Here is a 10062-nt window from a genome sequence, read left to right on the forward strand (position 1 = left end):
TCTTCCCTCTGCTGAGCCTCCGGGCTGGGACAGCTGAGGGAAGGGGAGGGAGGCTAGGAGGGCCCCTCAGGACCAGTCTCAGCTCAGCTCAGCTCAGTGATGTCTGCGCTGGCTGAGGGTCTGTGCTCCCCTGAAGCTGAAGGAGGCTCTGCCCAGGGTCACAGGCTTTTGCTCCTCTCTGCCCTTCAGGCACTCTCTGACCACAAGGCTGAACATTGCCTCTGCCCTCTCAGGGAAAGAGAAGATGGGAGGACATCCTGTTCTTCCCCTCCATCCCAGCCTTTGAATTAATTTACATGTGCAATTGCATTCTCTGTCTCCACTAATTCTGGCACTCTGGTACAGTTCAAAAAGGCCTGTGTCACCCACACTACAACTGCCCAATCCAAGAGCAGAACCCAGTGGCTTCTGCACACCTCCCACACCTGGGCTGGTGAGAGCTCCTGGGAAATTCATGCCTACCTTTCCCTGATCCAGTGCCCACCGGGGCCCCCACTTCCTATCACATAACCCACAGGCAGGACCTTGCTCACCAACCTCTCCCAGTCACCTCAGCAGTCATTCCATCCTACCCACCTGACTCAAGGAGAGAATTAAGAGCACAGAGCCAGGGACACTTTGACTGCCCACCCCACTCTTCTACAGGGTCCACATCCCCATACACCTCCTCCCTCAGCCTAAGGAAAAGTGGGGTGGGCAGTCATGGGATGGAATGGAGCTGGGTCCTGCCTTGGACCCCATGCACTCCAAGTGCCCAGTCCCTCCAGTACTCCCCAGTTCCGCTCTCTCCAACTCCCTTTAACATGTACCCCACTGGGTCTTCCTTGAAATATAGAATTGTTTTGTCTTTTCCATGCACTAAGACTAGCTCTTGTCCCCAGTCCACTCCCAAACTTCTCTCTAGCCTCTTTTTTCCCTGGAGCATCACAGGCTGAGAAAGTGGGCCCCCTCAATGGGCTCAAATGAAGATCACTCCCAGGGACCACCACAGACTGGCTACCGTGCCCACCCCGCATAGACACTTCCCTCACTAAAGGCAACCGTGACTAGCTTGCCTCCAAACTCAGTGGCTGGAAGAGGGATGAAGCAAGATGGTGGAATAAAAAGCTCCACCAATCGTACCCCTAGGAAGGACACCAATTTAACAACCATCTACACACAAATAAGCACCTTCAAAAGAACCAAAAGCGCTGTACATGGTTTTAAGTTCATATCAATGAAAGAGGCATTGAAAGAACAGTCTTGAATTGCCGACACCACCCCTACTCCACCCTCCAAGTCTGCCCCCAGCAGAGGAGGCAAGGTGTGCAAGAGCATTTCTTTGTGTTAGGAGAGGGAGAGTGCAGCTATTGTGAGGCATTGACCTCAGTGTTGCCCTCTTAGAGTACTAAAACAAACAAACAAACAAAAAAAAAAAAAACTGAACCAAACTCGGCTGATGCCTGCATATGGAGGAAGCATTCAAAACAGCCCTAGCTACACATGAATTACCCATGTCAGCATGTCAGCAGTTGGCACTTGAGCTCCTGCAAGCCTCACCACCATGGACTAAAGTGCTTTAGGGCTCTAAATAAACTTGAAAGACAGCCTAGACACAAGGACTGCAACTCCTAGTAGGGCCTAGTGCTGAACTGGGCCCAGAGACAGTGGACTTAGGGGGCACACAATCTACTGAGACACCAGCTGGGGCAGTTAAGTGAGTGCTGGCATCACCCCTCCTCTAACCCCAGGCTCCACAGCTTGGGGCTCCAAAAGAGACCCCTTCATTCTACTTGAAGACAGGAGAGGGAAGAGTGGAAAAGACTTTGTCTTGCATCTTGTATACCAGCTCAGCCGCAGAAGGATAGAGCACCAGTAAGAGTCGTGAGGCTCCTTTTCCAGGCCCTAACTCCCAAAACACATTTCTAGACACACTCTGGGCTAGAAGGAAACCTGCTGCCTTGAAGGAAGGACCCAGTTCTAGCTGCATTCTTCACCTGCTAAATGAAGAGCCCTTGGGCCCTGAATAACCAACAATAATGCCCAGGTACTACATTGAGGGCCTTGGGTGAGACTCTGAGACTTGCTGGCTTTAGGTGATGCACATTCCAAGCTGTGGTGGCTATTAGGAGAGAGTGCTTATGTTTTACAAAAGCAGAGGATAAAGTAAATTGGACATTGTCTTGAAGCTTAAGTACCAGTTTGGCCACAAGGGTGTAGAGCACCAAGCAGGCTCTTAAGGTCCTAGATTCTAGGCATTGGCTCTGGATGGCCTAGAATCCAACTTCCGGTCCTCCCCTAGGCCAGAGAAGAGCCTACTGCCCTGAAAGGTGAGGCTAAGGATAGGCAGCATATACCACAAGCTGACTGAAGAACCTTGGGGCCTTAAGGGAACATCGGTGGTTGTCTGTCAGTATTCCTTGTGAGTTGTGGTGGCAGTGGCCATGAGGTGAGCCTCTTCTGCCTTTGAAAAGGGGAAGGAAGAGTGAGAAGAAGTGTATTTTGTGGTTTGACTGCCAGTTTGCCAGCAGGACAATAGAAAACCAGGTAGAATTCTAAGGTGTTTGACTCTAGTCTCTGGCTCCTGGATGGCACCTCTGGATCCACCTAGGGCCTGAGGGAACTCACTATCCCAAAGTGAAGGACACAGGCCTGGTTGTTTTTGACACATTCTGATTGTACAGCCCCAGGGTCTTGAGTGAACAGAGGCAGAAGCCAGGACGTGTTACAGCAGGCCTGGGTGAGACCCAGTACTGCGCTGGCTTCAAGTCTGACCCAACGCAGTCACAGGTGGTGGCCACAGGAGTGTTTGTGTCAATCCACCCCCAGCTTCATGTAGCTCACAACAGAGAGAGAGAGAGAGAGAGAGAAAGAGAGAGAGAGAGAGAAGAGAGAGAGGAGAGAGAGAGAGAGAGAGACTTTGGGAGAAAGTAAGGAAAGCGAATTAGTCTGCCTGGTAATGGAAAGAATTCTCCCAGATATTCTCCAAGACCATGAAGACAATACTTCCATGAGTCTGCAAGAACCACAGCATCACGAGGCTTGGGGTGCCCCTAAAGCAGATACAGCTTAGATCACAATATATACATACATTCGAATATCTGGAAAGCCTTCCCAAGAAGGACAGGTACGAGCAAGCCCAGACTGTGAAGACTGTAATAAATACTTAACTCTTCAATGCCGACACAGAAGAACATCTAAAAGTATCAAGACAATCCAGGAAAATATATGACATTACCAAGTAAACTAAATAAGTCACCAGGGACCAATTCTGAAGAAATAGAGATATGTGACCTTTCAGACAGAGAATTCTAAATAGCTGTGTTGAGGAAACTCCAAGAAATTTGAGATAACACAGAGAAGGCATTCAGAATTCTATCAGATGAAAGTAACAAAGAGATTGCAATGAGATTGCAATAATTTAAAATAATCAAGCAGAAATTCTGGAAAATGCAATTGACATACTGAAAAATGCACCAGAGTCTTTTTTTTTTTTTTTTTTTTGAGACAGAGTCTCCCTCTGTCACCCAGGCTGGAGTGCAGTGGCACGATGTTGGCTCACTGCAACCTCTGCCTCCTGGGTTCAAGAGATTCTCCCACCTCAGCCTCCTGAGTAGCTGGGATTACAGGCATGTGCCACCATGCCCAGCTAATTTTTGTATTTTTAGTAGAGACAAGGTTTCACTATGTTGTCCAGGCTGGTCTCAAAGTCCTGACCTCGAGTGATCCACCTGTCTCAGCATCCCAAAGTGCTGGGATTAAAGGTGTGAGCCACTGCACCCAGCCTGTACCTGAGTTTTTTAAAAGCAAAATTGTTCAAGCAGAAAAAACAATTAGTGAATTACAAGATAGGCTATTTGAAAATAGACAGTCAGAGGAGACAAAAGAAAAAAGAATAAGAAGCAATGAAGCATGCCTACAGGATCTAGAAAATAGCCACAGACGGGCAAATCTAAAAGTTAGTGGCCCTAATGAGGAGATAGAGAAAGAGATAGGGGTAGAAAGTTTATTCAGAGGGATAATAACAGAGAACTTTCAAAACCAAGAGAAAGATATCAATATCCAGATACAAGAAGGTGACAGAACACCAAGCAGATTTTACCCAAAAAAGATTACTTTGAGGAATTTAATAATCAAACTCCCAAAGGTCAAGGATAAAGAAAGGATCCTAAAAGCAGCAAGAGAAGAGAAACAAATAACAGGCAATACATCTCCAATATTTCTGTCAGCAGACTTTTCAGTGGAAATCTTTAAGGCTGAGAGAGTGTCATTACATATTTAAAACACTGAAGGAATAAACTACTGTTACCTAAATAGTACATCTGGAGAAAATATCCCTCAAACGTGAAAGAGAAATAAAGAATTTCCCAGACAAAAAAGAGCTGAGGGATTTCATCGTTGCCAGACCTGTCCTACAAGACATGCTAAAGGGAGTACTTGAATCAGAAAGAAAAGGACATTACTGAGCAATAAATAATCACCTGAAGGTACAAAACTCACTGGTAATAGTAAGTACACAGAAAAACACAAAATATTATAACAATGTTACAGTGGCATATAAACCACTCTCATGCTAAGTAGAAAGATTAAATGATAACCTAATCAAAGTACTAAGTAAACAACTTTCAAGACACAGTACAAGAAATTACAATAGAAACAACAAAGAAATAAAAAGCAAGAGGAAGAGTTAAGGCATAGAGTTTTTATTAGTTTTCTTTTTGTTTGTTAGTGCAAACAGTGTTAAGTTGTTATCAGCTTAAAATAATGGTCAATAAGATAGTATTTACAGGCCTCATGGTAACCTCAAAACAAAAAACATACAAAGGATACATAGAAAATAAAATAGTAGGAAACTAAATCATATTACCAAAGAAAATAATCTTGCTAAAAGGAAGACAGGAAGGGAAAAAAGAAGGAAGAACAGACCACAAAAAAAAAAAAAAAGGAAAACCAGTAACAAAATGGCAAGAGTAAATTCTTACTTGTCAATAATAACATCAAATGTAAATGGGCTTATCTCTCCAATCAAAAGACGTAGAGTGGCTGAATGGATTAAAAAAATAAGACTCACTGATCTGTTGCCTATAAGAAAAACATTTCATCTATAAAGACACACATAGACTACAAATAAAGGGATGGAAGATGGTATTCCATGCCAATGGAAACAAACAACAAAAAAGATGAGGAGGAGCCACAGAGACAAAATCTACAAGAAGAGACAAAAAGGTAACAATATAATGATAAAGGGGTCGATTTAGCAAGAGGATATAACAATTGTGAAAATATATGTACCCAACACTGGAGAACCAAGATATATAAAGTAAATATTATTAGAGCTAAAGGGAGAGATGGGCTCCAACATGACAATCACTAGAGTCCTCAAGACCCTACATTCAGCACTGGACATCTTCCAGACAGAAAATCAACAAGGAAACATTGGACTTCATCTGCACTATAGTTCAGAAACCTAATGGATATTTACAGAACATTTCATCCAATGGCTGCAGAATATGCATTCTTTTCTTCAGCACATGGTTCATTCTCAAAGATAGACCATATATCAGGTCACAAAGCAAGACTGAAAATTTAAAACAATTCAAATACCATCAAGCATCTTCTCTGACCACAATGGAATAACACTAGAAATCAATAACAAAAGGAACTTTGGAAGATATAGAAATACACAGAAATTAAACAACATGCTCCTAAATGAACAGTGGCTCAATGAAGAAATTCAGAAAGAAATTGAAAAATTTCTCGAAACAGATGACAATGTAAAGACAACATAACAAAACCTATGGGATACAGCAAAAGCAGTTCTCAGAGGGAACTTTATAGCTATAAGTGCCTGCATCAAATAAGAAGAAAAATGTAAGCAACATAACAATGCATCTTAAGGAATCAGAAAAGCAAGAGCAAACCAAACCCTAATTAGTAGAAGAAACAAATAATAAGATGAGAATACAAATAAAGAAATTGAAACGAAAAAACAATATAAAAGATCAAGGAAACAAAAAGGATTTCTTTTGTTTAAAGTTTAACAAAATTGGCAAACCTTTACCCAGACTAGTTAAAAAAAGGGAAGATCCAAATAAATAAAATCAGAGATGAAAAGTAGACATTACAAAGTGATACTGCAGAAATTCAAAGGATCATTAATACCTACTATGAGCAATTATATGCCAATAAGTTAGAAAATCTAAAAGAGGCTAGAGAACCCAGAAATAAGGCCACACATCTACAATTATCTGATCTTCAACAAACCTGACAAAACAAGCAATGAGGAAAGGGTTTCCTATTCAGTAAATGGTGGTGGATAACAGGCAAACCTTTTGCAGAAAAGTGAAACTGGACCCCTTCCTCATACCATATACAAAAATTAACTCAAGATGTTTAAAAACTTAATGTAAAGTCCCAAACTATAAAAACCCTGGAAGACAACCTAGGCAATACCATTCTGGACATAGGAACGGGCAAAGATTTCATGATGAAGACGCCAAAAGCAGTTACAACAAAAGCAAAAATGGACAAGTGGGATCCAATTAAACTAAACAGCTTCTACATAGCAAGGAAAACCATCAACAGAGTGAACAGACATAAGAAAATGTTTGCAAACCATGCATCTGACAAAGGTCTAATATGCAGCATCTATAAGGAACTTAAACAAATTTACAAGAAAAAAAACAAGCAGCCACATTAAAAAGTAAGGAAAGGCATGAACAGACACTTCTCAAAAGAAGACATACATGTGGCTGACAATCATATGAAAAAAAAGCTCAACATCGTTGATCATTAGAGCAACACAAATCAAAACCACAATGAGATACCATCTCACAACCATCAGAATGGCTACTATTAAAAAGTCCAAAAGCAACAGATGCAGGCAAGGTTGCAGAGAAAAGGGAATGCTTAAACTCTGTTGGTGAGAGCATAAATTAGTTCAACCACTATGGAAGACAGTGTGGCAATTCCTCAAAAACCTAAAATCGGAAATAGCATTTGACCCAGCAATCCCATTACTGGGTATATAATCAAAGGAGTGTAAATTTTATTATAAAGACACATGCATACATATGTCCATTGCAGCACTATATACAATAGCAAAGACATGGAATCAACCTAAATGTCCATCAGTGATAGACTGGATAAGAAAATATGGTACATATACACCATGAAATAGTATGCAACCATTAAAAACAATGAGATTATGTTTTTAACAGGAACAGAGAAGAAGCTGGAGGCCATTATCCTTAGCAAACTAACACAGGAACAGAAAACCAATACTGCATGTCCTCAATTATGAGTGGGAACTAAATAATGAGAACACATGGACGCATAGAGGGGAATAACACATACTGGGGCCTGTCAGAGGGTGGAGTGTGATAGGAGAGCGAGAATCAGGAAAAATAACTAACGGGTTTGGGCGCAGTGGCTCATGTCTGTAATCCCAGCACTTTCAAAACCGGAGGCGGGCAGATCACCTGAGGTCGGGAGTTCGAAATCAGCCTGACCAACACGGAGAAACCCCATCTCCACTAAAAATACAAAATTATCTGGGCGTGGTGGCACATGCCTGTAATCCCAGCTACTCAAGAGGCTGAGGCAGGAGGATCGCTTGAAAGCAGGAGACCGAGGTTGTGGTGAGCCGAGATTGTGCCATTGCACTCCAGCCTGGGCAACAAGAGTGAAACTCTGTCTCAAAATAATAATAATGATTAATAAAAATAAAATCAAAATAACTAATGGGTACTAGGCTTAATGCTGGGGTGACAAAATAATCTGTACAACAAACCCCCATGACCCATATTTACCTATATAACAAACCTGTATATCTACCCCTGAACTTAAAAGTTAAATTAACAAAAAGAAAATCGAGAAGAAATGGACAAATTCCTAGACACATACAACCTAACCATGACTGAAGCATGAAGAAATTCAACATGAACAGAACAATAACATGCACAAGATCAGAGCCATGATAAAAAAAAAAAAATCTCCCAGTAAAGAAAGGACCAGGACCTGATGACTTCACTGCTGAATTCTACCAAACAGTTAAAGAAGAACCAATACAAATCCTACTCAATTATTACAAAAAATAGAGGAGGATGGAATACTTCCAAACTCATTCTACATGGTCGGTATTGCCCAGATACCAAAACCAAAGACACATCAAAAATTGAAAACTACAGGCCAATGACTCTGATGAATATGGATGTGAGTGTCCTCAACAAAATACTAGCAAACTGAACTCAATAACACACTCAAAAGATAATCATGACCAAGTGACCAAGTGGGATTTATCCCTGGGATGCAAGGATGGGTCAACATACGCAAAGCAATCAATGTGATACATTATATCAACTGAATGAAGGACAGAAACCATGCGATCATTTCAACTGATGCTGAAAAAGCATTTAATAAAACTCAACATTTCTTCATGACAAAAGCCTTCAAAACACTGGGGATAGAAGGAACATACCTCAACATAATAAAAGCCATATATGACAGACCCATGGCTAGTTATACTGAATGGGGAGAAACTGAAAGCCTTTCCCCTAAGGGCTGGAGCATGACATGGATGCTCACTTTCACCACTGTTATTCAACAAAGTACTGGAAGTCCTACCTAGACCAATCAGACAAGAGAAAGAAATAAAGGGCATCCGAATTGGAAAGGAAGAAGTCAAATTATCCTTGTTTGCAGATGATCTGATCTTATACTTGGAAAACTCTAAAGATCCCACAAAATATATTAGAACTGATAAACAAATGCAGGAAAGTTGCGGGATACAAAATCAACAAAACAAAATCAGTAGCATTTCTATATGCCAACAGTGAACAATCTGAAAAAGAAAATTAAAAAGAACCCCATTTACAATAGCCACAAACAAAATTAAATACTAGGAATTAACTTGACCAAAGAAGTGGAACATCTCTATAATGAAAAGTATAAAACACTGTTAGAGAAAATCGAAGAGGACACTAAAAAATGGAAAGATATTCCATGTTCAGTGATTGGAAGAATCAATATTGCTAAAATGTCCATACTACCCAAAGCAATCTACAGATTCAAAGCAATCCCTATCAAAATCGCAAAGAGATTCTTCACAGACATTGAAAAAACAATCCTAAAATCTAAATGGAACCAGAAAAGACCCAGAATAACCAAAGCTATCTTAAGCCAGAAGAACAAAACTGGAGGAATCACATTATCTGACCTCAAATTATACTGGAGAGCTATAGCAATAAAACAGACTGGTACTGGGATAGAAACAGACACATAGACTGAGGGAAAACAATAGAGACCCCAGAAACAAATACACTAACCTATAGTGAACTGATTTTCAACACAGGAGCCATGAACATACATTGGGGACAGAACAGTCTTTTCAATAAATGGTGCTGGGAAAACTGGATATCCATATGCAGAATAATGAACTAGACCTCTCTCTCACCATATACAAAAATCAAATCAAATTGATTAAAGACTTAAATCTCAGACCTCAAACTATGATACTGTTGATACTACAAGAAAACCTTGGAAAAGCTCCAGGGCTTGGTTTGGGCGAAAATTTCTTGAATAATGCCCAGTAAGCACAAGCAACTGTAGTAAAAGTGGACAAATGAGATCACATCAAGTTAAAAAGCTTCCACATTGCAAGGTAAATGATCAACAAAGTGAAGAGACACCCACAGAATGGGACAAAATATTTGCAAACTACCAATTTCACGAGGGATTAATAACCAGAATACATAAGGAGCTCAAACAACTCCATAGGAAAAAAGTCTAAAAATCTACAAAAAAGGGCAAAAGATTTGAACAGATATTTCTCAAAAGAAGACATACAAATGGCTAACAGATATACGAAAAGGTGCTCAACATCACTGATCATTAGAGAAGTGAAAATCAAAAACTACAATGAGATATCATTTCACCCAGCTAAAATGGCTTCTATCCCAGAGACAGGCCATAAGAAATGCTAGCGAGGATGTGTAGAAAAGGACCCCATACATTGTTGGTGGGAACGTCAATTAGTTTAACCACATGGAGAACAGTTTGGAGGCTCCTCAATAAACTAAAAAT

Source organism: Trachypithecus francoisi, unplaced genomic scaffold (genome assembly GCF_009764315.1).
Source record: "Trachypithecus francoisi isolate TF-2019V2 unplaced genomic scaffold, Tfra_2.0 Lachesis_group6, whole genome shotgun sequence".
Lineage (NCBI taxonomy): Eukaryota > Metazoa > Chordata > Mammalia > Primates > Cercopithecidae > Trachypithecus > Trachypithecus francoisi.